The 25,786-nt window shown below is 47.2% G+C and overlaps 1 protein-coding gene across 4 annotated transcripts in view; it reads right to left on the reverse strand.

Annotated features, from left to right (window-relative positions):
• The window catches only part of LOC135366924 (polypeptide N-acetylgalactosaminyltransferase 5-like), a 110,900-nt gene that overhangs the window by 19,296 nt on the left and 65,818 nt on the right, over window positions 1-25,786 (reverse strand). For all 4 annotated transcript variants that reach the window (XM_064599917.1, XM_064599916.1, XM_064599919.1 and 1 more), the window contains one exon: window positions 11,055-11,136. The gene's annotated coding sequence lies outside the window, so the exon portion shown is untranslated. The remainder of the gene's footprint in view (window positions 1-11,054; window positions 11,137-25,786) is intronic.

Below are 25,786 nucleotides of genomic sequence, written 5' to 3' on the forward strand. Positions count from 1 at the left end.
GCTTATATCGTCTAATCAGGTAGTCAGCTAATATCAGCTAATCTCAGTTACATCAGCTAATATCAGCTAATTTAGCTAATATTAACTATTTGAGCTGACATCAGCTAGCATCAGCTAATATCATGAATCAGCTATTATCAGCTAATTTCAGCTGATATCACTTAGCATCAGCTAACCAGGCAGTCAGCTAATAGGTATAAATAGGTAGTCAAATTAGCTATGAAGTCACGTGATTACAGGCCGCTACACTTTCAACGGGACCTCCTCGACGTGGTTACGCATTGTGTCCTCCTGCGACGTGGATGTTTCAGTCTGACCTCAGGAGTGTCGACTCTCGCTCACTCAAGTTCACTCACCGCCTGCCCAGTCCTCTGCCTCGCTCACTCACTATCCGCTCCACTATCTGCTCGCTCACTCACGCTCAGTTCATTGGCCGAATTGAGCGTGAGTGAGCATGAATGAGCGTGCTCACGAGTGAGTTTTGCCGGGGTCTGCCTGTAGGACTACCACAGATAAAGCGGCGCATCTTGCCAAGTGCGAACAACTAGGTACCATGTACTCGAAAGTGCTGCCATCGACCACTAACGACTGCGCGTTGCATATTTTTGGGGCGCTGATGTTGCTGCTCACTCGCGCCACCTAGCCAGGTGTATACCAGTAGCAGACCTACCTGGTAGTAGTCTACCAGGCACAGAAACAGGTCTATACCAGGTGTATACCAGTAGTAGACCTAGCTGGTAGTAGTCTACCAGGCATACCACACATAAACAGGTCTATACCACGGTGCATTTCGCGTCATTTTTCACGCGAAAATTCTAATGCGACACGAAACAAAACAAGACAGCAAACAACAAGTGCGACAAGATAAATGTACATGAACAAGGTCGACCTTGTACTTTTTTTCCTGTCGTACCTGGTCTGCTTGTTCGTTATGAATCTCCGCTACCACTTCGCTTGCTTTTTAACCGTTCTTTCGATGCGATCACATGCATCACGTATTCCCCCCCTCTGGAGACCCCCCCCCCCCCCCTGGAGAAATGTCACCGTCCCGTCGTTCGCCTAGATGGCGTTGTCAGCCCACTTGATTATATGCCCATTTCATCCTTTCCTGTTTCCGAGCACGGGTTACATTATTAGGTACTTTTCTCAAACTCGAGCTACGCAATATTGCGTGCGCATTATTTTATGCGTCGATTTAGGACACCATTGCTGCTCGCTATTCTGTGGAACCAGATTTCCGCACTCACTATGAGAAGAAATGGAAAGAGGGATGACGCCACCCTACACGCCAAGAAAAAAAGGGAGTAAACTGGGGACCACTGTGGTAGTCAGAAAATATTCCCAGGGGGGTTCTATGGGGATTTTAAATGGGGAAGGAGGATTCTGCCCTCGTTTCCCTCTCCCAAATGCACTACCGAAGGTACGATTTCGTTGGGGGGGGGGGGGGGGGGGTGAACCCCCAAACCACCTGGCTACGCCCCTGCTGAGGACCAAGTACAACTTCTGATCCCCTAGATTGCGGTCACTCCCCATTTTAGTTCCCTCTCACCAGAATTTACTTCTTTTTTTGCCGTTTTGCCGTTGTTGTTGTAGCAAGATCCGAATTCTATGCATCAGAAGCACAATGTCCCTGCTTTTATAACCCTTCTAGAATCCATACGCAGAAACAAAAACAAAAAAGGAGGAGGGAGAAAGAGGCAGAACTTCCCACATTCCGACGACCATTAGGGAAAACAAATCGGACGGGGGGTATGACATGCATGCGAGCGGTCTGGAAAAATGCGGTCATGCGATATGCAGAGAGACGAGAGGACTTGCTTGTGCAATCGATATTCATAACGGCATTCTTCTCCCTCTTATACTTCCCCTCTATACAAAACGTCTGGAGGATAAGCATAACAAATAGCGCGCATAAACAATGCCTCCCCTCTCCTCTCTCTCAGTCGCCCCTTCGCCATGGCCGCATCTCATCATCGGGAGTTCATATGAGATGTCGGTTCCTTTTCCCTTTCCCTCTTCTTTTACCCTCTCCCACGAAGGACTATCTATATATACATATGTCTCCTCCTCTCTCTCTCTCTTGCATCCTCCAAAGCTCAGGAGAAAGCTCTGGAAGCACGGAACGGGCCATCTCAGGTTGCTCAGGTGCGCAACACGTGCGTAACGAATCTCGACGAGTCTTGCGTTGCTACATACTTCTCGCTAATAACGAAACTACGACGCGCATCGCGCTGCGCTGTTGCACGTTTTGTGCACGAAGTTTGTTCCCTAATATATCCGCTACGTAACGTGACACTCTGGATATTCGAGACCCAAGAGGATGCATTCAGGATGATCATACAGTTACAGTCAACCCTCGTTAATATGACCAAGGCCGTTACCGCGGATTTTGGTCATAAAGCGAATTCTCCTTAACTAGCAACATGGCTGATGCTCCAGGTAAGCTCGTAAAGGAAGTCTGTTTGTCTCCCTCTCATTTATTGAAGACGCAGACATTGCAGGCACAGTATTTCAGTTCAATTTATTTTATTTTACGGAGATTATTTACAACCTTACAGTTTATTTAGATACAATTAGATACAAACAAAAAAATTCTAAAGTACCGGTAAAAGTAACAACTAGTTACAATTACGTACGTTAGACTTTTGTGTTTTTCTGTCCAATTACAGAAACTCGTCTTCGTCCTCAACCTGTAGCCGAACGGTGTTCGAGATGAAAGTTGCTCTCTGAGAAACAGTTCTTGATTGCAGTTACTGGTTAATTGCTCAGTAGGTTATTACTTGTAACCAAGCTACTTCCCAAGACAGCGTAAAGTAGCTAACACATTAAAAATGATACGCACAAATCCACCTGTGACAAAACCTGTTCCGCACTGTCAGCAGAAGACCCTTCTCTTCCCTCAACCCAGCTCAGCTTCAATACGAGCGCCCCCACCGCGTCTTCCATCTTTCCTTTCTCTTCTCGACGTTAATTAACCGATCATCGCAGCTGGGAGGCGCCACCTTGCACAGCGGCCGAACTCTCGAACCCGGGGTTATCTTCCCAGCAGCATGTTCCCCCCATCTCGCTCGCTCGCTGCTAGAGACTCCTCGGACAAAGATGGATCACTTTTGTAACTCATTAGCTACTTCTTCCAAGAAAACGAAATCCAAAATTTTCTCAAAGCTGTCGCATTTTTCGGTTTTTATGGGATTCTCTCCCCGTGTCATTCGCGAGCGCGCGCGCGCGAAGTTTTCGCTGGCATGAAACGGTGATAGCGCGCACGGAGGAGGATGATGAATTGATGGTCTGAGGATGAGGGTATGCGGGCTCCGTAAAATATTGTGCCGCGTTTTAAACCGGGCAGCAAGAAAGAGAGCGAGAGAGAAAGATATGTGTGTGTGTGGGGGGGGAGGGGGGTGTTAGTGTCATCAGAGCGCGTGCGTTATGCCAACACGTCATAAGTCCAGGTCGCGTGAGGGAAAGGTAAGGTGCGAGATAGATGACACTCATATATGAAAAATGATCTCCGCGACGTCCATGAGCTAATCGATATCTCGATGCACAGCCTCTATAGGTCCTGTCGCGGCTGGGTTTCCACTCATCTGCTGATTGAGAAGATTGTGGCAGAAAAGCCGAGAATAATTTGCCTCAACGCTGTAGATTACAGCCGTGCCCTTCGGAAGCGCTTGTCACCGCATTTGCAGTAAGATTTCTTAAGAACAAAAATATTTATGAAAAGATAAATAAAATATTTATTAAGAATAAAGATAAGAAAAAAGTATTTTTGCAAATAGACTAGTTATTCCACAGACTCAACTGAAAAGTGTAATAACAGTGTTGAAATAGACGTTTGCAAAACAGCCATCTCGAACAGTGCTCTAAATGGAGCACACCCCGCAGATATAACGCTTTCTCTAGGATGCGTCCCATATGAAAATGAAGGTTAGAATACACCACCATTCACAACATACGCCGCACAACGATACTGCCTTTTTGCATGGTGTGTCAATGGTGTAAATGTCATTTACACCAGAAATGCGTTGAAAAAACTGCCGTGCACGTATGGCGTACAATGGACAAAGGGATATTGCATAGGGACCGTGTGCAGCGGCTCATCATCAGCAAGCTCTGAAAGAGTCACTGTAATTTGTGAACTACATGTATCATGAAACGATGCACTTGAGGCTTTGTATGTATTTGTCCTTTCTATGGTGTTCCAGCCTCAGAACATCAGTTCTCTCATGTACATGTATCGTGGCACAATGACACATTGGCTACACCATGGAAAGATTAAGCCCCCCGCTAACCTGCTATGTGCTATATTATTATAGTTAAAAAATGTATAGTTCGCGCTGAAGGCGCCGGAAAATAAACGTAAACATAAGAAAAACTCAAGCCACGCGTCTAAAAAAGAATGCGCTTCACAGCCAGTTCAGCAGCTTGCGTCAGGATATGCGCCAATATATATATATTTTTTTCTATGTTGTCATTTCGTGCATTTAAGGTAACCGATTAACGCAATCGTTTCTACCAATTAGTGAGCTCTTTCAACAGAGAGCTTGTCCGCCTCTTGTCCTTGTGGAAGGTCATTCGACATACCGATGAATAGACACGAAGGTCTTTACTTCTGTGTCCTGCGATAGGACTACCACTCTTCATGACCAATCTGAACGTCCACGAGCAGAAAAAAAAAAAAAAAAGAAAAAAATATAGCAACACCGTTACCACAAAGTTAGCGCCATTTCTAAAGAAGGCTTTCTCCTGTGCATCAATTTCGCTTAGTACCTCTTAAATTACAGCGCGTGGCGCACGCCGATGTCATGCGATGCCGTGTTGACACTAAACCCTTTGGACTCGTGGCACAGTGACGAGATGCGCGCATGGAATCCAATCAAAGTAAGAGAGGGTCGCGGTTTCGGCCCCCAGTGGCTCCTATATACGAGCGGTGCTCGTACAGCCATTTATAAGAATTTACAAGGGGTGGGCGACTGTCGCGTGTAGTGGAGGGATGAAAGGCACTGGCATTAAGGACGCTTCGCAGCCTGGCGCTCGAAAGCCAGACGCACGTAAAATGATGATGCATAGTACGCAACCCGATTCCAGCTCGATATCAATTTTGGAGCTAGAGCGGAAAAAGATGGGCAACATATCGACGTAGCTCTGTTTTGTCCTACTTTGTGTATGTGCGTGTATGTATGTGTGTGCGCGCGCTGGAAACAGCATGCGCGCCGTTCTTATTGAAAAGCGGAACCCTTGTGGCCTTATTAGTGAGCAATTTATTTGTTAGAACAAAAAAATAGAACAATTTAGTAGTTAGAACGAAAAATTAGACCTATTTACTGAACAATTTATTAGAACAAAAAATTAGGCCTCATTAGTGAACAATGGGTAATTTCGAGGAACCACGACGTACATCCTTTCGAAATTGGTTCCTAGCAAAGCGCGGGATTAGTTCGCGAAAAATTAGATAATTTATGACGCGTAGGCTTCCCGTAAAAGTATAGGTTTCACTTTTGCCACCCAAAACAATATTTTAAATAATTATTTTGAATATTTTAAACAATATATTAAAGACGATGTTTCTATGCGCGCAGCAGAGTACATGCTGCTCATTGCAGGTAATTAACTTTCAGTTACACGATTACCTAAACGAAAATGAGATTCAGTTACAGTTATTCCATCAAATGTGGCTACTCTTGAGTTACTTGAGGCGGTGTCCGTTTGAAGTGTCGTGATGTTACAACGTCTCCGACAGTTAAAAGTACTGTTCGTCACGCAAGGAGCTCGTAAGTAATTAATTACAGTTACTTAATTGTAATTAACTACTTCACAGCTCCGATGTGCAGCCACCCACTGACTGTCATCGCGACACGGCTTTGCTACGACATTTTTTATTTTTTTATTTCAGGGTTATTGCCACGAAGCAACCGTGGCTATGAGCGGCGTACAGACATGGGCAGATGGAGAGAGGACAGCAGGAAGGAGCGGGGGACAAGGGGGTTAGTATGCGTCCTGGGCCGACTTCAGGGGGAACTGTGCCGGCATTCGTCCGGAAAGTCTTCGGAAAACCCAGGGAAAACCTCCGACAGCACAGCCAGTGACAGGATTCGAACCCGCGTCACCTCCCAGTCACGACGTGGAAAGCGATAATCTCAACCACCATGCCACGCGAGCTGGTTGCTACAACTTGCCGTAAAGCCTTCGTTGTTCCCGAGCATTTCGCATAGCTTTACGCAAGTGCCGCTGAACTGTCAGTGCTGTATGAGCATTGACGTACACAACGCCTTCGCTCCAGGTTACACAAGACACATGGCCTCTATACGACGCTCCTGATACCATACATCCAATAACCTTACATCCAACGCTGCACATACATCCAATGCAAAGCCACGTTCTTCTTCACCGCACGCTTCATCCTCGACTTTATTCCCGTCACCACAGCGTACTGCGCGGTTCTCAGAAGCTATCGATCACTTCCTTTATCGACGAATGCACCTGGAATTGGCCTGACATCCACAGAGACAGTGTCAAAAACAATAAATAAAACATAAACGTCCAACTTCAACCTAGTACACCGTCGACATCGAATCTCCCGAGCACCTACGATCACAACAAGCAAGCTGACTCGATCCGTGTATTAACGCCAGCGACATTCCTCAGAATATTCCATCGCCGACTATACAGCGAGCAATTCCATCACGACTCCCACCACGGAAGCATCGAGCAGACTTTCTTTATCTATAGGCGACGCGGCGTTGGCAATACGGCGTGCAAGATGCGAACGCCCAGCATAACACGGCAGAGCTTCTGGCCCGTGTGAGCTATTATTGCTTTTTCTTCCGCTGGAATATTCCGCAGGGATGTAGTTAGTGCTAGAGTCACTAAATAAGCTTATTTCGTGACTCTAGTTAGTGTGAATGCACGGACCATTTCCAACTTAGACGACCTTGCATGCCCTGATGACGACCTTGCCGCAGTCCGTTGCATGATCTTTACCCCTCCCTGTCCATTAACGGGGACATGAGCCCTTCCAGAACCACCACGACCACCACCACCACTGGAGTCAGAAGGCCGCGCGCGCGGAATTGAAGGCGCGCGGGACGACACAAAGCGGCGCCGGCGCGATCGATGTTAACGCTCTTAGCGTCTCCTTCCTTAGCCAACCCCGTATAGCTGCCTAGCCCGAAAGAACCGGCAGCTGCGGAACCACACAACGAGAAGATGAGGAAGAAGAAAAAAAAAAAAAGACATCAAAATTCGGAAGCCCCTCGTTTTTATTGGCCAAGACCAATGCCCATTCCTATCAAGACGCTTCTCCTCCATGTTACCTTCCCTTTTCTCTCTCCTTATATAGTTCTACCTTGTACCACTTACACCACGCCTCTATACATGCAACTGCAGCAGAGGGGAAGGACTGCAACTTTTACTCCACTGGGTCTTACTCAACTTTACTTTTTATTTTTATTTTTTTTTAGGTTATACTGTCGGTAACGTTGTTTTACCCCAGAGAGAATGTGCCGCATCTGTTCGCGCTTCAAATGCGCGGAAGAAAAGAATAAAGCGACGGAGAAATTGAAAACAGATCTACGAAAGAGGGGCGGAAAAGGAAAGAGAGAATCGGAATGTGCGTGTCACGAAGTCGAAATGGAAAAGGACCGATTCGATATAAATAAAGCCCAGCTGGGTTGGAGTGTTTTCTGATCATGGGGGCTCCACTTTGGTTTCGTGCAAGGGGCAGAAGAAAATGCTGCTGTGTTCGAGGTCCGCGCGTAGCCTGGGGGAATTCCACGGTGGGAATGGGGGGGGGTTAGTATTCTTTCACCAAGCGTGGAGAGTCGAGAAAACGAGCGATCATGACGTGTACGCAGTGCAAGCAAGGAGTAAAAGCAAAAGGAGGAGTAGGAGCAAAAGTAGTAAAATGGAGAGTAATTGCAGCTTCCAGTACCCTAGACTGCAGTTACACCCCATTTTAGTCCCCTAACCCCCAGGGTTTTATTTACTCCCCACAGGGGTGAAATTTACTCCCCAGGACTGCAAATAGCCTCTGAACTTCGCAAATGGCCTCCTGAATGCAACAGTCTACGTAGATATGTGCTCTTCGTGTATTTGATGGAATAAGGCTATATAACTTAGCTAACGTAGCAATTTTCCACCCCCCCCCCCCAAAGGAAGAAATAGTTAGGGTTCTTTCCTGCCAAATTGCGCCCTCTGCATGTCGCCAGATTTTATAGCACTCGACATATCACGGTTTAATTCGAAGTATTTTCATTCACGTACAGTAATTATGTACCTAGGACTATTAGAACAGAGCGTGAAATGCAGTCCCCACTCTGTGACATTCATTTAGTCCCGTGCATTTACTCCCTAAAGGTGTGACAATGCATTTAGTCCACAAAGGGACTAAGATTACTCCTATTTTTTCCTTAGAGAAAAAAAAGAGAACTCAAACGAAAAAAGGAGTAATTTTACTCCTTTTGGGGACTAAATGCATTGCCACAAAAAATAGTCTCTTTCGGGAGTAAACGCACGGGAGTAAATGAATGTCACAGAGAGGGACAGCACTTCACGCTCTGTTCTAACAGTTCCAGGTACATAATTCGTGTGCATGAATTATATTACTTTGAATTAAACTGTCAACTGTGATATATCGAGTGATATTATAAAATCTGGCGACATACATAAAGGGCACAATTTGCGAAGAAAGAAGCGCCGTTTCCTACCGTGTGTGGGTGGAAAATTGCTAAGTTGGCTGAGTTGTATAGCCTTATGCCATCAAATTGACCAAGAGCTCATATTTACGTAGACTGTTGCATTCAGGAGACCATTTGCGAAGTTCAGTGAATATTTGCAGTCCTGGGGAGTAAATGTCGGGGTTAGGGGACTAAAATTGGGAGTAATTGCAATCTTCGTACGTCCGATGGATATCGCTCAGACGTCCATCGGACGTGCGAATCCGTTAGGACATTATTCGTACGTCCAGAGGACATTCGGTGCTGTTAGGGCGTAGGCCTGTGCGAATAATAATTTTAGAACTGAAGCGCATAGCTATACAGAAGCGAATACGAAGCCAATAGTAATACATGTGCAGCGTACGCGTACGGATATATAGCATGTACACATGACACGTGCACGTCTCCGTTTTATACCCTCTCATCTGGCGTCCTGTGGCTTACGAGCGCAGCGTCGAACTTCGAATATATATAATTCCATATTCGACTCAGAATTAGAATATACGCACGGCCCAAAGTACAAGTCGTCTCCATGCTAAGCAAAACTCACTTTAACAAACTTTAACTCGCCACGTAAGTTTGCCCGCTAATACAATCAAACCGCGCGATGTTTCGTTAACGAGCTGTGCGAGAGCCATCGGTTGAATCGGTACACGGAACACGGAGGCGGCCAATTACCAACCACATTTGCATCGCTACTAATGTTCGACGTGCAATACGAATGAAGCCGGAGCGGCAATTCGGAACGGGCGCACGTATATACCAGCGTGTACCGCATATGCGTTCACGGAACAAATTACTGTTGTAATCGTCCATGGAATGGCCAGACAAATGGTCTGGCATCTAATTAAATCCCAATTAACCGCTTCATTGGACGTCGCCATATTCGGGTGTCCCTCAACACTTTCACGGAAAGTGCCGATAATTTAAGTAGCTCGGCGTCGATGGACGACGTCCCATTTATCAATTAGGACGAGAGCGAGGGAGTCCTAACATCAGCGCTGATGAGGAGACAGACAAGAAAAAGTAAATTTTGATAATGAGTATATCCGTAATCTCTTATAAGACCGCCTCGCTAATGCAGGTACCTGTTCCCGAAAATAGTGTCGGAACTTAGTGAAGGCGGCGGCTCTGCATGTCAAACTCCGCAGCTGGAATAGGCCTGTTTCTGTCGGCCAGGTGGCGCGGGTGAGCAGCAACGTCACACCCCCCAAAATATGCAACTCGCGGTAGTTTAGTAGAGACGCTTTTTCTATGGATTTCCTACAGGTTCTGTAGCTCTCCTTGACCCATACCGCTTGAAACAACCACGTAGAACAGGCTGATGAAACTCCCTACTGTTTGGGTCCGTGGCCGCTTGGGCCCGAAATGGCGCTGTGCAAACTTTGCTGCAACATCTCTATAGCGGGATGCTAGACAAAATTTTTTGCGTTTTCGGCATTTGCCGAAAAATGCAGATAGAAAGAGAACGGAATGTTCCAGAAAACTCCGAATTATACTCTTGCATATGGTGTTACATGCCGAACATGCTTCACCTCATTTCCCAGGTGGAAATCGGGAAATACCGCCCTGCTGAGCTGTCAGCTAGCCTCTAGTTCAGGGGAAAACCTTCCTCTGTAACAGTTTGATCAGTGGGTCAAGAGTGTTCAAGTACACGTGGAACCCTCCAACAAAGGAAAGGAAATAGACCTCTCCCTGTTTGTAAACAAATGACGTCATATTGCGTCGGCAGCGCCACCAATTTGGTAGAGTTGAACTACGCTCGAAGCTAGGGGGCGCACACGGTTGCACAGGAAAGCCACGGTCTGGAGGGGATTACAATGGTCCCTGAAAGGGATGCAACCTTCGGTCCCACTTTGCTTTCAATAGGAGGCAGTGAACAAGTGTCCATTCGTGAAACCCAGCCCTCTCCTTCCGATTTGTTTCGGTTTCAGTCTGTTTACCAACGTCACGATGACGTTTCTCGGGTAGAGAGCTATTCTTTGCGTTCTCAATGTTCTCCTTTCTCTCTCTCTCTTTGTTTTCTCTCTCTCTTTGCTTTCTCTCTCCAGAGCCCTAGTCCCTAGTGATTATAGTTGCCGATTTGTCGGCATCTATTTTCATGCAATCGTTTTAAAATGCCGAATCTGGCAAAACATATAAATGCCGAAAAACACCCCGCCAGATCTCCCCAGGAATACATGCCAAAAACGCGGAAACCCCATCGATAAGCAAGCAAATACGCTACGGACAGCCATTGTATTTTAGATGTACTTGCCTCTTTTCTTCAGTGGGTACTTTTGCGGAACAACTCGAGACCCGCTCCATGTAAGACCACACACTTTGACATTCTCACTCACTCACCTTCTGTTGCTGGCACAGTTCTTCTATTCAGACAGGTTCCCTGTAGGATAGCTCTAATCTAGAGTGAAGCTTCGGAACGTCTCTGAAACGAAATATGAGATTACGTTTAACATACAGCACACACACGCTAAGGGAAGGTGACACAAACGAATGTGGCAATAACGATTGCAGGCTCAGCCGCACACAAAAGACAGCGTTTCTCTTATCGTCTCTCTCTCACACACACACACACATCGTGGGCATCCTATCATTTCAAAGACCATTATCCAGTATCGATGGCGGCGGCTATCGATTCTTACAATGCTACTCTACAGAGGCATAATGGACGGCGAAACATTTCAGCCAAGAGATCAATACAACTTTACACACAAGCAACACGTCACCAAGCTATAGATACTTCTTACACTCTCCCGAGCTGTTACGGATTGAATTCGTCACCTTTCCAGCAAACAATTGATCACGAGGTCGGCGTCTGGGACGCAGCTGTTCATTTGAATTAACGAGAGATAAGAAAATCTGATTGTTACGGTGACGTAAACATTACGATTGTCTTTACTTTCATTCTAAAGAAGAATATGTTCCTTGCAGTGCGCCATCGTGTTCGGTCATTGGAAATTTAAAGTAGCACAGAAGTCATTTTTAACACACAGTTTTTTTTCCTATAAAACTGTTAAGTAGGCCAGTAAGACGCACCATGCGAAGTAATTTACACCACAGAGTCATAATTATCGCAGAAAGCGACTGTGCGCAACGGTGGTGAAGAGCGGTACCAGCCTGTGATCTGCCTGGAAGCTCGCGCTGACGCTATAAGGAGAACGCTCGCTGATTGGCCTAGAGAAATGTCTGCTGCTCCGCTGTCGTCTGCTACTCGGCTGTTCGGGGTTCTGATAAAGCCTTTCTCCTTGCTCGGTAATGCTTCGACCGCTCCTTCTATCCCCAATTCTCCGGGAAAACTGGCAAAACAGGTCTACGGCGGCAAAGGGACAAGGCGCTGAACCCCACTGACCGGCAAACCAGAACGAGTCTCCTTATGCCGTCATCGGTGACGTGCCATCATACCTCCTCATCCTCGTTATAGCTGGAGTGGCGAGTTAAGGGTGAAGGCGCGGAGCTATGTTTATGTGAGTTTTTTTCTGGGAAACGAATTGCACACATCAAAACCTTTCGTGCTATCCGGTATAATGACACACACACTTTCATCAGATGTCTTAATCTGAAATTTTTTTGGATAGCCCTCTGTACTCCTTCGGTATTTTGAGGTTAGGCCTTTGATGTTAAGTTGCGTGTGGATGCCATGTGCAAAGTTTAACAGAGTAGAGTGACGTACTTTCGTTTTCGGATTTACGTCGATGTCACCACGAGCTACCTGAGTTCTGCGGACACCATAACCCAAGCATCACAAGGTACCGAGAGTACAAGTGCATAGGGGCAGGCGGTTAGTTCAAGTTTTCTTTTTCTTTTTGTCGTATGCGAAACAAAGCACCGTACTGACACGACACGTGCCAACCAACCGGCATATGTACAGGCCCCGACAAAAGTTTATGCAACACGCGAGCGGTGTCCACCCGTGTGCGACACCCTACCGGCGAGCGGAAACGGGCTCGTTTACTCGTTCAGAGGGGTGAGCGAGTGCGCTGGTAGCGACACACCGCGGTAGTTTCGGTATCGCTTGAATGTGCTCGAAACGTGCACTACTCTACCCCTCTGAACGAGTGAACAAGCCCGCTTCCGCTTGCCGCTAGGGTGTCGCACCGACGGGAAAATACACCGCTCGCGTGTTCCGTAAACTTTTGTCGCGACCTGTACCTGGACTTTGGGTACATTGTGTTGCTTGGGAAGAGCACGTGTTCAACCGAGATAAAGGTGGTTGTGGACCCAGTTTGAGGTGCGACGTGGCGATAAAACTTAATGGGCAGATGCTGTCTCAAATCGGTGGTTTTGCATGCCTGGCAGAACGAAAACCGGAAGTTGCTCGCAGTGACGTCACTTCAATGGAACGCGTTGCTATAAACATCGAAAATTTAATATTGCAAAATCTTTAAAAAATACATTTTTTTAGTTCGAAATATTTTGCAGTCACATCGTGCTTCTTATTTTTAAAACACAATCGGACTATCGCTATCAAAATGCCATAAGGTATTTTTTTAATGGTATTTACGTTATTAAGTACTATAAGCCCTTCGCCACCGGCGATGAAACTCCCCATTCATCAACTTAAAAATAAAGTTGTTGTACCATAAGCCCACGTCATTCAGACCCAGTGCGCAGCGAAAGAACCCGCGAGACACCACAGTTCCTAATTCCCCAGGGGTAAGTGACGTCTCATAGCCACAGCGCTCGTCTCCGCCCTCCGCCCGACGCTGGCCCAAGACAGCTAGCATGAGTTGTCGCCCCTCCCCATGTAGCGCGACATCTCGGCCTAATATTGGTGCAATCTTGGACCAATATGGGGCCGGTATTGCCAATATTGGGCCAAAATGTTGTCCTGCTTGGGTCGTGACGTCATACTTGCTGAGCAAAAAGAAAAAAAGAAAACGATTTTAAGACACTTCGGCATCACAGAGAGAAACAGCACCTTGGAAGATCACAGCGACGTATAGACACACGGGGCCTAGTCCGTTTTAGCGGCACCACGGGACTAAATTTTAGAGACGAGCGCGTCGCAAGCTTTCGCAATCGGAAGAGGACGTTTGCCCATCGATCTCTCTCTCTCTTTGGCAAGGCTTCCTCTCGGTGCAGCCGAACGTCCCTTCCTTATTCATGGTTCGTCCCAGGGAAAAACGAAACCAAAGATAATACCCTTTTACAGAAAACTCCGCTCCTTCCCGATCTTCCGCTTCGGTGCACACAAAAGGCGGCAGCCCGATGAGAAAGTGCCCGCATTGCCGAACGCGGTGCACCACCCGGACGCACAGTGACGAAGAAGCAGCAGAAGAAGAAAGATAGACTAAAAAAAAAAATTCCTGTCACTCAAAAAAATCAGTCAAAAATGCCAGGATCGTTGTTCGTATACGGCACGACGGCGCTCGGCGGGACAGAGTAAATTGATTTCGAAGCTTTCCCAAGCTGCATCTCTCGTCTTTTATTTTGTTACGCAACGCGTAATAAAGCGTTCTCCCTGAAGTGTTACGCTTCCCGATGTGCATTTGCATGGCAGACATTTCTTTTCACCGTTTCGCAACTGCGACCTGAATATATGCGGCGACAGCTTGAAATCATTCTGCCCCGTTAGTAACAGTGGCGGACGTCGAGTGTCACTTCCCTTTCCATCTGTCGCTCCTCTTCGAGTTCCCTCTCCGTTCTGATATTTAAACGACTGCGGCCGTCAAAATATGGTTATAATCACACTTCGTGTTCCTCCGTTTTTGTTCTGGCATGGGTAGCCGACAACAACAACAACTTTATTGTGAGAAAATGAACGGGCACTTTCATCGCAAGGGGCGATTACTCTACCCCATTCCTGGTGGTGATACGGGGAATGAAGTAATGAGCCCATTCACAATAAGGATCGAAGTCCTATGGTGTCCAAAAAGGTGAAAAGAGCTGTGAGGGCACAGCGTTGGTGAGCTGGATCTGGCAACGCAATTTTTGAATAATTTTGCCGATAAGGACGACAACAGCTTATGGCGATTTTGGCGACGGAGTGAACTGTCGCCCCCCTGGATGAACTGTCGGTGGACTCTCTCGCCCCCTCTCTCTCACAAAATTGCTTGGTCCCTGGCCACATCCAGCCGGTAACATCTCATTACGGCCGAAGTCTCATTACGGCCGAAAATCCTTTAATCCCCAAGTGTCTCATTACGGCCAAAATCTCATTACGGCCGAAGGTAGTCTCATTTCCGCCGAAGATGTTTCATTACGGCCGAAAGGAAAAAGAAGCATCCGCCATATTAGCAATCGTTGTGTTTTATGCTTCCCCAAGTGTGTTGGAGGCGGTGTGCCCCCACGGCTTGTGCCACACACAATGGTTTATCCACGCAATACTGCGACAGAGACTGAGACTTTCGGCCGTATTGAGACATCGGCCGTGATGAGATACAATCCATCCAGCCCACCAACGCTCTGCCCTCAAAGCTCTCTTCCCCCTTTCGGGTTACCATATAGGACTTCGATCCCTATTGTGAAGGGGCTCACTATTTCATTCCCCGCCTCCCCACCAGCAATGGGGTCGAGAGTATCGCCCCCTGGCGATAAAACTCCCCATTCATCATCTCCTAATAAAGTTGTTGTACGTGTGGAGCGACTGTTCCGGGCCAATGGGAAAATGTCTAGTTTCCAAGAAAAGCAGATATCGAATTCTGTATAGGCATCAATGTTCCACCAGAGCCCACAAAAGGTTTTTAAAAGGTACTAGCGTTAATTGGGCTGTGAGTATGTTCTTCATTACAACGTGCACGCGTTGTACTGCACGGCATAGTATTGAGGTATTGAGTATTATTTTTCCACCGGTGTCTTGGCGAGATATAAGCCTTCGAGCGTCAAGCTCTGACGTCAGGGGAGCTAGCGCTAGGGCCATTCTCATTGGTAGTCGAAAGCACGTGACCTAGCTCTCTCGTGCTGCACCTGTGACGAGAGAGCTACTGCAGTGATGTCACAGTTTCGGTGTTCGCGATACCAATTTGCCAATGTCTTGCAGCGAAAGGAATATATTCCTTTCGCTGTAAGACAGGAAATTTATTTGACACATTTATTGCTCATAGGCACCGGAAGAATAAAACAGCTCAAATACCATGCACTCTAAGGAGAAAGCCGAGTAAATTGGGGAGTAATTGCAACTTTTACTCCCCTAGACAGCAACTGCCCCTTTTTTGTTCCCTCCCCCTGAAATTCACCCCCCCACGCACACACACAGCTCTGCATGAAATCCCTAAACTTCGCATAAACTTTAGTAGTCCCGAGATTAGTCCACACACACATTTAGTAGTCCCGAGAGCGGCCAATGGTTATGAAATGTATCTCATCCTCATGCTCCTTTATTCCTCCTTACTCCTTCACTCCTTTTATTCTCAGCGTGAGGGACGACGTGCCGCAAACTCTTTAATGCAACACAAATTCCACAATGCACAACACCTCCCGTGTCAACAGAAAGTTCCGTGTCTAGCGTACGCAAGGGAGTAGAGCGTTCACACTTCGCGCGCGCTGCACCCCAAGTTCCGCTCAGCGCATGCGGAGTGCGCATCTGCCATCTTCTTGCGTATACGCAAAGCGTACGGAGTAGTAAAACCCTTCACTGTCTTGCCTCGCTCACTTTTGCAATTATGCCCGGCTTCGCGTGCGGCTTTATTTCATTTGTTGTTTGCTGGCGAAACGAAAGGCAAGCGTTCCGCAGTGACGCTAAGCGGGTTGTCGTCGACGCGGCAATTCAGCCCCCTGGGCACCCTGTTGTTGTCAAATAAATAGTGGCAGTGCTCAGACGAGGGGGGGGGGGGTGCTTTCTGTATCGACTTCCGCTCGTTAGCGGTGTTTCCGGTGGCTTGCTCGCTTCGCCGCCTTCGCTTTAGCCGAATCACGCTTCAACGTACGGCGGCAACTGCCATCCGCGCTCGCGTTATATACGGGCTGCGCGCAGCCCGCGGGGGTGTCCCATACTCTCTATCTGCGCCGTATACAATATGTGGCGGGAAGAGTGACGAGATTGCGGGGAGAAAAACTCCATTCGCAGTTTCCATCGGTGGCAGCTTCAAATTACGTTAGAGAGATTACGTTACGTTAGGGACTAGACAGTAGTGAGTTTTAGTACAACGTACGCTGACGCCTTTGCGTGCGTAAGGGATAGCCTGGTGGCTCTGCGCAATGGTTATTTTAGGACTTCCATTAGTGCGTCTTAGTACAACGTACGTTGTCGCCTTTGCGTACGTAAGGGATAGCGTAGTGGCTCTGCGCAATAATGCGCAAAGCTCTGCTCGTGTATTGCGCATTACGACCAACGCTATACGTTACGTATGCAAAGGCGACAACGTACGTTGTACTAAAGCTCACTAATGGAAGTCCTAAAATAACCTTAGCACGCTCTGTACCATACACATGATATACTACATAATATACTACACATGACGCGTGACTGCGCACAGAATTATTTTTCTTTTTTTTTTTTACTCAAAGTACACCGCAAAGCAGTAGACGACATGCTATCTCAGGAGTGATGTATTCGATAGCATGAGCCCTCAGTACTCGCATGCCACAATTTTCGACACAATCGCACTCGTTGTTTTCTAGAAACTTGAGAATCGAACGTTACAAGCAACACGGTGTCGAAGATGCCACCAATTTCTCATTGCTCGTCAAATGCGGCGGCAAAATTACATTGCATGCGCATAACACTGGGTGTAAGACGAAAAAAAAGCCGGCTAGGTGTCGGCTACGTAGCCAACGGGACCGGCAAATCGTTCTCGGGAACACAGGTCACTGTTGTTGACGAATTGGGGACTATTTCCAACAAGATGTCGCTCCAAGCCCTTCTTACCGTAATTTTGGTAGTAAATTAAACCTGATGTGTTCACACAACAGATTCCATCCCTTTGGAGTCTCAACGCGAAGTCTGTGGGTCTCCTGTCGGTCGGCGAATTACCTCATGATGGCCATCATGGCCATAATCACAGCGTCACGCCATGGATGATGACGTGATGTTGACTGACGGACAATAATGTGACGTAATACTGAACGACGAGTTTTGAAGGGTTTGATGCGCTCTTGGTAAGAAGTTTGTTTAGGAAGTGAGCGAGTTTAATTCACACCCAAACCGCACAATTTTCGCCGTCTGTCACGACATCTTGCAGTCCGCAGCATCACTCCACACATATACTATATAACGCAGAAGGGAAACTTACGTAGAGGTACCTGAACCTTTCAGTCCATTAATTCTGGAAACCCACGACCGAGGTTCCCGCACAATAACGCGAACAATACGCCGGCAGACGCAATCTGGCCGCTATATGTCCATCGAGATACACGCGGACAAAACGAAGGGCTTGTTTCTCCTTTTTTTCTTTTTTGTTCGCCAGCGCGCTATAGCGGCCATAAAGCAAACGGGATAACATCTAGCAAATAGATGAGGGAGACCCTGCGGAGAAACCATGCGGCGCCAGAAATAGCCGTGCCGTCTACTGTGAGAAGGGCGATCATAGTCATTCCGCAGGGAGACACCATCGTCGCCTGCACCGGCCGGAACAATCGCTTCCAATGGAGAGCTTCCATTCGTTTTTTCTTTCTTCATCGTACGTTGCTTTCTTTTCTCTTCGTATACATTTCTAGAAAGTGTGTAGCCGATCGATCAATAATGGAGAACATATAGAGAACGACCAATAAGCTGCGGTGGCAGTGTTCAGCCGAGTAGACACGCTCTTTTTTCTTTCTTCCGTGTTAGCACCGCGAAGCAACTGTGGCTATGAGTACAGACGTGGACGGATGGAAAGAGGTCAACAGGAAGGAGTGGTGGGGCAGGGGGGTTAGTATGCGTCCTAGGCCGACTTCAGGGGGAACTGTGCCGACATTAGTCTGAAAAGTCATCGGAAAACCCAAGGAATACCTCAGATGGCACAGCCGGTGACAGGATTCGAACCCGTGTCATCTCCCAGTCTCGGCGTGGAAAGCGATCACCTTAACCACTATACCACGGGAGCTGGTTCGGACACTCTACTAAATAAAGAAAGGGAGTCAATTGGAGAGCAATTATACACCTTCTAGTCCCCTACAACGGAATCACTTCCCATCTTAGTCCCCTGAACCTGAAATATACTCCCTAGGGGTGGATCTCGATATTCCCAATTGCGAAATCCCCGATCTGGAAATTCCCGTTCTCGAAACAAGGAGAATGCTCGATTGATTGCGTCGTAAGACGATATGCCGTGTTTAAAAATACGGTATCACTATATTTAACCACCTATAAATTCACGAATTTTCGATGTCTGTCGAAGTCGTTATAGCGAACGAAAGCGAAGTTTTAGCGGCCGTTTAAGCTTAGCAGGGCAGACACGACGGAAGACCACGTTGGTTAGTTTCTGATTAGGTCAGTTCAATTTCGGTGTTTGCATTTGTATGTCCAGGTTAGTCTAAGTTCGCTGTTGGCAGCTTCCCGCGCGCGACTGTGCATTTTATAGTAGTCAAAAAACGTTTATTTCCAGTCGTTAATTTTGCAGCGGGGATTTAGATCACTTTATTTCGAGGTACACCCTTTCCCTAGCACCGCAAACAGTCCCTAAACTTTGCATAATCTCCAACGCGAATTTAGTCCCGAAAGCGACTAATGTTTGAAAAGGACTAAAATTACTCCTACAGTGCAGGAACGTTTGCACACGGCGACAGTTGGTCGTGCGTCCTGAATACTCGTTTTTTCCAACCATGCTCAATGTTTACGTTTACTACCCTGTTATACGTCGTGTGATATTCTCTCCAAATATTCTCTCCGTGGGCGGGCACTAGAAAATAAACAAATATGAAAATAAATACATACACCAGCTATGTGACTACGTTACACCTTGCACCTAGGACCGACGAGCTTGGAACCGAAATTTCAGAGAGTCTTGCCGTCTAACCATATAGCGGACAAAAAGATTGTGTAGAAGGCAACGTACACAAAACATTGTTGAGTGTATCAATTCTCATTTGAGGTGTCTTTATTCTGTGAGTGATGTGATTTTTCGTCGTCTTTGGTGCGCCGTAAAAAGAAAGTAACGAAGGCCCAAAGTAATAAAAAAAACCCACAGTCTTATTAACTCACCCAAACTGAACAATTCCGCACGTAGCCATAGGATATCAAAAATGTGTGGGGAAATCCCATAGATGCCGAAGGGTGTCGCGTTCTATGGAACGTTAATATCCCTGGAAAAATCGTTCGTAAGTCGAGGGATTCATAAGATGTCGCGCCACGTAGAGCTACGAATTATTAATTGTTATTAATTATCGAGAGATTCCTAGATCGATGTTCCGAATAAGTAAGGAAAGTGCCTTGTTCCCAGAGGGCAGCGTTCGTAAAGCGGGGAAATTCGTAAATCAAGGTTCATATATCGAAGGGTGATTGAATACTGTATGCTACGGCTTAACATGTCTTTCGTTCTTTGCATGGCAACCCGCACATTTGTCATGATACACGTTATATGGATTAGAAAAATAAATTGATATTACAGCACAACAGTTACAGTTGCTGCGGTAAACGGTTGGCGCGAAGTAACTGGTATTAGAAAGAAAAAAAATCATTTAGAATGCAGAAGCTTCGTTCATTGCACAGACAACCGCGAACGTAAAGCACGCTTCACCGCGCAGCAGCTAAGTGGTGCGGTGAAGCGTGCACAACAAAATATGGCGATAACTAAGAAACTGCACAGCCTGAACGTCGGAAACGCCCACAACGAAGTGGAGCGCTGGCAACTACATTCGACGGACTATCATTATCCACGGCAGAAAGGGGATGGGGGTGGGGGGTGGGGGAAGTGCCCTTCTTTTAAGGCATGCCGAAAATTACGGTAAAATCAATGCGACCATCTACGTCGAACTCGGAACGGGCAACACATCGATTGTTGCAAACTTACCGCGCAACAAACATTTCGTTGAATAAAACATTGAAAACGCAAGCACGCTGGTGTAACGATATAGCTGGTGTAAACATTTCGCAACCAGCAAATATTTTCCGCGAGTCGGTCGGATAAGCAGGTCGTAGCACAGCTGCGGCGACGGCTAAACCCTGGAAATCAATTCGGGCGAAAGTAATCCCAAACACGGTGATCCGATCCCGGGGACGTGTTGCCTAGCAGCCTGGAATCTGGTGTTGACAAAGCGGGCAGCTGAGACAAGGTGCTCGTTGTTTTTATGTATATACACGCGTATTACCGCAGAATAAATCAGGAGTCATCCGACTATATCGTTATTACGCCAACACGAACGATGTGACATCAGCTCATTCTAACGAGCTTAAGTTCAGCCACACAACCCGCCAATTCCATGTTGTAGCGAGGCTTATCAGATGACTAAAAGCGACGTTTCTCTTCGGGAACGGCTACTTTTCTTCGCCGGCTACAGAGCTGACAAGGATGAAAGAGAGACGAAAGATTGCCCGGCACAGAGCCCATATGGCAGCCAGGGAGCAACAGCGAGTGAGTATTGCAGGAACAGGTGTTTCGCAGGCGCAGAGCTGAGATTTATAACCCAGACTGGCAGAGCAACTTTTCATGAAGGGCGTATTTCGTTCCCGCGGTGACATATGGCAGTTATTCGACACGTATGATTTATGGTGTCCTAACCCCTCTGTCTCTTTCAAACCTATCGAACTACGTATACCGTTATCATATTCGCCGTTGTCGAAGGCTTTGCTATATAGACAAGTTGCACATAGAGGATGGTTCCGGAGAACCTCGAGCAAAATATTTCGTAAGCTTTGCAAAGCCACGGATGCAAATACACCTGAAGGGAAAAAAGAAAAAAAAAAAAAGGACATACACTATAAAGTGGGCGGTACCCGTGTTCAACAAACGTGTTCAAGCACGAAGTATAATCCGTCCACCCTAGCAGAGCTACTCCACAAAAGAAAATATACCGCTGCGTTACCAGGTGCTGCTTATGGGGCCATTCGATAAGTCAGATACGAGTTCGTTGGACATATCTCGTGGGTGTACCGCAGAGTATACCTCGGTATACGTCCCTTACGTGGGCGAATGGCGTTCAGACTCTTGTAACACTTTCGTGCACCCAACACTATATACAGAGGAACTGGCAGTATCTATTATCTATATGTGAAAGCGGGACTTACTGTTCACAGCCTTCCATATGACTGATGGCGTATATGACTGATACAACTGATGGCGTAGAACGAAGATTATGGATGCCTCAAAGTTACCTGCCTTTTCTCTAGCACCAAGAATGGGAATATGTGCTCTGGTGGTAATGTCTAGCCTGGCAATGTGCCCAGCTTGGTGTAATACTTGATATAGTACGTGTCAAGCGCTGCTATATTTGCCACCGACATGCCAGCGGTAGCAGGACCTTACATGATTTCCTCTGACAAGCTATTGGCAATATGCTTTGAATTTTCGATTCTGCACCTGCGACATGCTACGGTGGCTCAAACGGTGCCTGAGAGGCCGATGTCGAATACAGGCTTTCTCTGGCTACCAGTGACTGCCGATGCGGCTGATGACGGCTTGTTTCCATAGCTACGGCCGCGCCAAAAGCAGGGTCATGATTGCTCTTATCCAGCTGGCGTTGCTACAGCTGAGGGCACGCTAGAGGGGCGCCATATTGTTTTTATTTTGCATGTAGTTCACTTGCTTCAGGTTGAAAAGAACGTGAAGCACGCGATCAAACATACCAGTTTCATGAGGACGGGCGACAGAATAAAAGACAACGTGAATGTATTTACTCTGCGAACAGGTGTCCTTCGGTCGGTCCTCCAGTTAATCACACAGTTTTTTTTTTTTTTTTTTGCTTCTCTTCTGTGGAAACATGTCGAACAAATCAAAAACTCACTACGGGCCGCCTAGAATGCCGCTCATGTGTAGCGGTGAGCGCAGGATGCCAATGGTTACCTGGAGAGAGATGGCAGAGCAGTTTTGCGGGTAAAGTGGCGGGGTGTACCCGCAGTGCGTCTGCGGGTAGCGCAGTGGTTGTATTTTACGGTATACACACGGATCACACGGTGGCTATATATTTAACACCCTCTACTCGTGAGTCACGATTAGTTTTCATCGTAACGTCAAACGCCGGAATTATACAAGTACGTAAGACAAAATAATAATCCTAATTATTGTTATTACTATTACTATCGTTATTTCATTATATTACACGCGGAGCGGCCTTTGGCTTCCTGCAGTGAATTTTAGCTGCGTGAATATATGTGTATACGTTCCCGTGCATTTCTAAAAGGTAGCCACAGAAAGCTAGGACACCAGCGTAAGTGGTAGCCAATGTAGTGCTGAAGGCTGGGAGGTGCTGGGTTCGAGTCCTACCACCGGCTGTTCATTGTAAGGTTTTTCCCTGGGTTTTCAGAAGACTTTCCAGACGAATGTCGACACAGTTCCCCCTGAAGTCGGCCCAGGACACATACTAACCCCCCTGTCCCCCACTCCTTCCTGGTGTCCTCTCTCCATCTTTGCACATCTGTACGCCGCTCATAGACACAGTTGCTTCGCAGCGCTAACGCGGAATCAAAAATAAAATAAAGCGGGACAAGCGCAGGCATGCACTCTGTTTTATCGTGAGAAAGAACAGTTTTGACGTAGTAGTCGTTTGATGCAGTGGCAAATTGAAAGGTGTGCGACGGAAATGGCTTCGCAAGAGACTCGGGCGTATAATAGAATCGTGAAAGGGGACGTGATAGAACGTATCCACTCAGGAACGTGTGTCTGAATGACGCGACGAAGATAGAGCAACGATAAAAGGGACCTTCCCAAGCAGCACAATGTACCGAAAGTCGAGTGCAATAGGGGTGGACGGGTAGGTGGAAGGCCTTGAACAGACTCGTGAAACTGAAGAACATTGATAAGAGACATACCGTCCACCCCTATTGCACTCGAGTTTCAGTACATTGTGCTGCTTGGGTTTGTATAGGACTGAAATCAGCGAATAGCGCGGGGGAAAGATTGTACGGAGAAGAAGCCCGTGCACATCTCACCAACCACCTTTACGAAGACACTTCTATAGCGCTTATATGGAACCAAGTGCATGGAGTAGTCATCAACTCTCTCCAGCTGAAGCATGTGCTAGGTTTAAGTTTAACGGCCTTTTCTCCGATTGTTCAGGTTTGACAGGGCGTGTCAAAGCACGTGGGGCCGACCTTCGTGTTAGCTTTAGAGGGCCCGACGACGTCGTCAGTCGGGCCCTCTAAAGCTAACACGAAGGTCAGTCGTGTAGGTCCGTCCGTAACAGTTGTGGAGAGGGCAAAGCGGCGGGCGCAGAATCGGAAAAATGGCCTCGTAAACGTACTGTGCATTATTGTTATTTTTTGTGAATGCGTAGCATCAAACATCACGCTTTTTAATTTTCGTGTTAGCGCCGCGAAGCAACTGGGGCTATACCACTATGCCACGGGAGCTGGTACATCAAGCTGTAATTAAGTATTTTGTGTGATTATGTAATGGCAGTAATTGAAATCACACACGGATACGTGGTAGTTGCTACATTGTGTACGCGTGGTGCTGATCGTTCAGAATAGCGAGCAAAGAATAATTATTCCCTCACACGACATACACGACGGGACACGCAATCCATGAGCGCAGAATGGATCGATCACAGACGTCAGACGTAATGATAATTGGGGTAGACTGACACGTAAGGTGTGTCAGAGCAGCGAGTGCTCCGGCTATTCCTATTGGTTCGCAGGAGCACGTGATGATCCGCAAAAGCACGCAACGTGCAAGCACAGAGACTGTCTAAGGGTGCACTAAAGTACAAATATTCCTCCTCGCGGAGTAAAAGATGCGTTACGTTGACATCAACACGAAAGGAACTACATATTCATCGGTTGCGCCGTTCGTGATTTGTGAGCGAAAGAAACACGCTTACGTACGCTTTTCCCCTCCCTCTCCTTCTCAGGAAGGCCTACCACTCCGGAGCGGGCCCTCATTGGTATCCTCAGACGATATGTCCAATCATCGCGGGAGATCGTTTGAAGAGACCAATCGGAGGCCTCTCCGCGTTGTCGCGTTTCTTGAGAATGAGAGGGAAAAGCGTACACTGAGGTAAATTTCCTGCGACACAGCCACAAGATATTCCATAGCAGACGACAGGAAAAGACGCTGACGGTGTCGTCTGCCAAGTGCGGACAACATAACACGGGGCGGAACTTTCGGCTCCGTAAGCAGTGTTTTCGCCTTTTCTTGAACTAGAACCTTCCGTAAGGATGTCGTTCGCGTGAATACACGGTGTCGCTCATATGACGCGAACGACGCGAGGGATGAACCCCATTCCTTTTACGCTGATGTCAAGGTTACCGCACATTTCATTCCGCACGGATAAATTTCCGCACGTCACTGCTCCGGCACTTCACGCCGTTACTGCTAGCGATACGCTCCTCGCTAACTTTTGTTGAAAAACTACTCAAATAAATCCGGGTCACAAAAATACCAGTCGCACGCCGCCCTAAGTGCACGTAATATCTTTCGAACTAATCACAAACACCAAAGCGGGCTGACGAAGAAAGCCATTTGTTTGTTGTAGTCGAGATAGAAGGGGAGGCACTAAAAGAAGTCATTACAGAGAGAAAAGAAAACCACGACGAGGCGCTGCCAGAAAGGGTTCGAGTCTTTTCGAATGCGCCCTGGATGGAGCGAAACCAATTATCGAGACCGCTCTCTATACGCGTTCGCCTTCGTGCGCTGTTGTGGAGGAAACTGATTGCTCTTTTCCAGCGCCAAAAAGCACTCTAAGCAGCATACCGGACACACATAATGAAACTAAAAGAGCATGCTTCTTTTCGTTACCAAGTCCCGTTAAGTGCACTTTGTGGTGGTATTAGCGGATGGGGAGCAAGGAGGACGCGGAGACTGTTTCAAAATGGGGGGGACGACGCGGTATGCTGCGAGCGGCATGGGAGGTGCACATGTCGTCACGTGCAGCCCCTGCGCGCCTTGCAGTCACGTGACATGGGAGGACTTTGGGATGCGCGGGCCGAATGGGGCGGCAGCGTGCGTTTTTCCCAATTTTCTCTCGTAAGCGCACGCATACCACAACCACTCAATGCATGCCCTCCTATACTGCGACTTCGGTGCGGCAATGTATTTACAGTGTCACGTGACCAAACATGACAT

Source organism: Ornithodoros turicata, chromosome 8, assembly GCF_037126465.1.
Source record: "Ornithodoros turicata isolate Travis chromosome 8, ASM3712646v1, whole genome shotgun sequence".
Classification (NCBI taxonomy): domain Eukaryota; kingdom Metazoa; phylum Arthropoda; class Arachnida; order Ixodida; family Argasidae; genus Ornithodoros; species Ornithodoros turicata.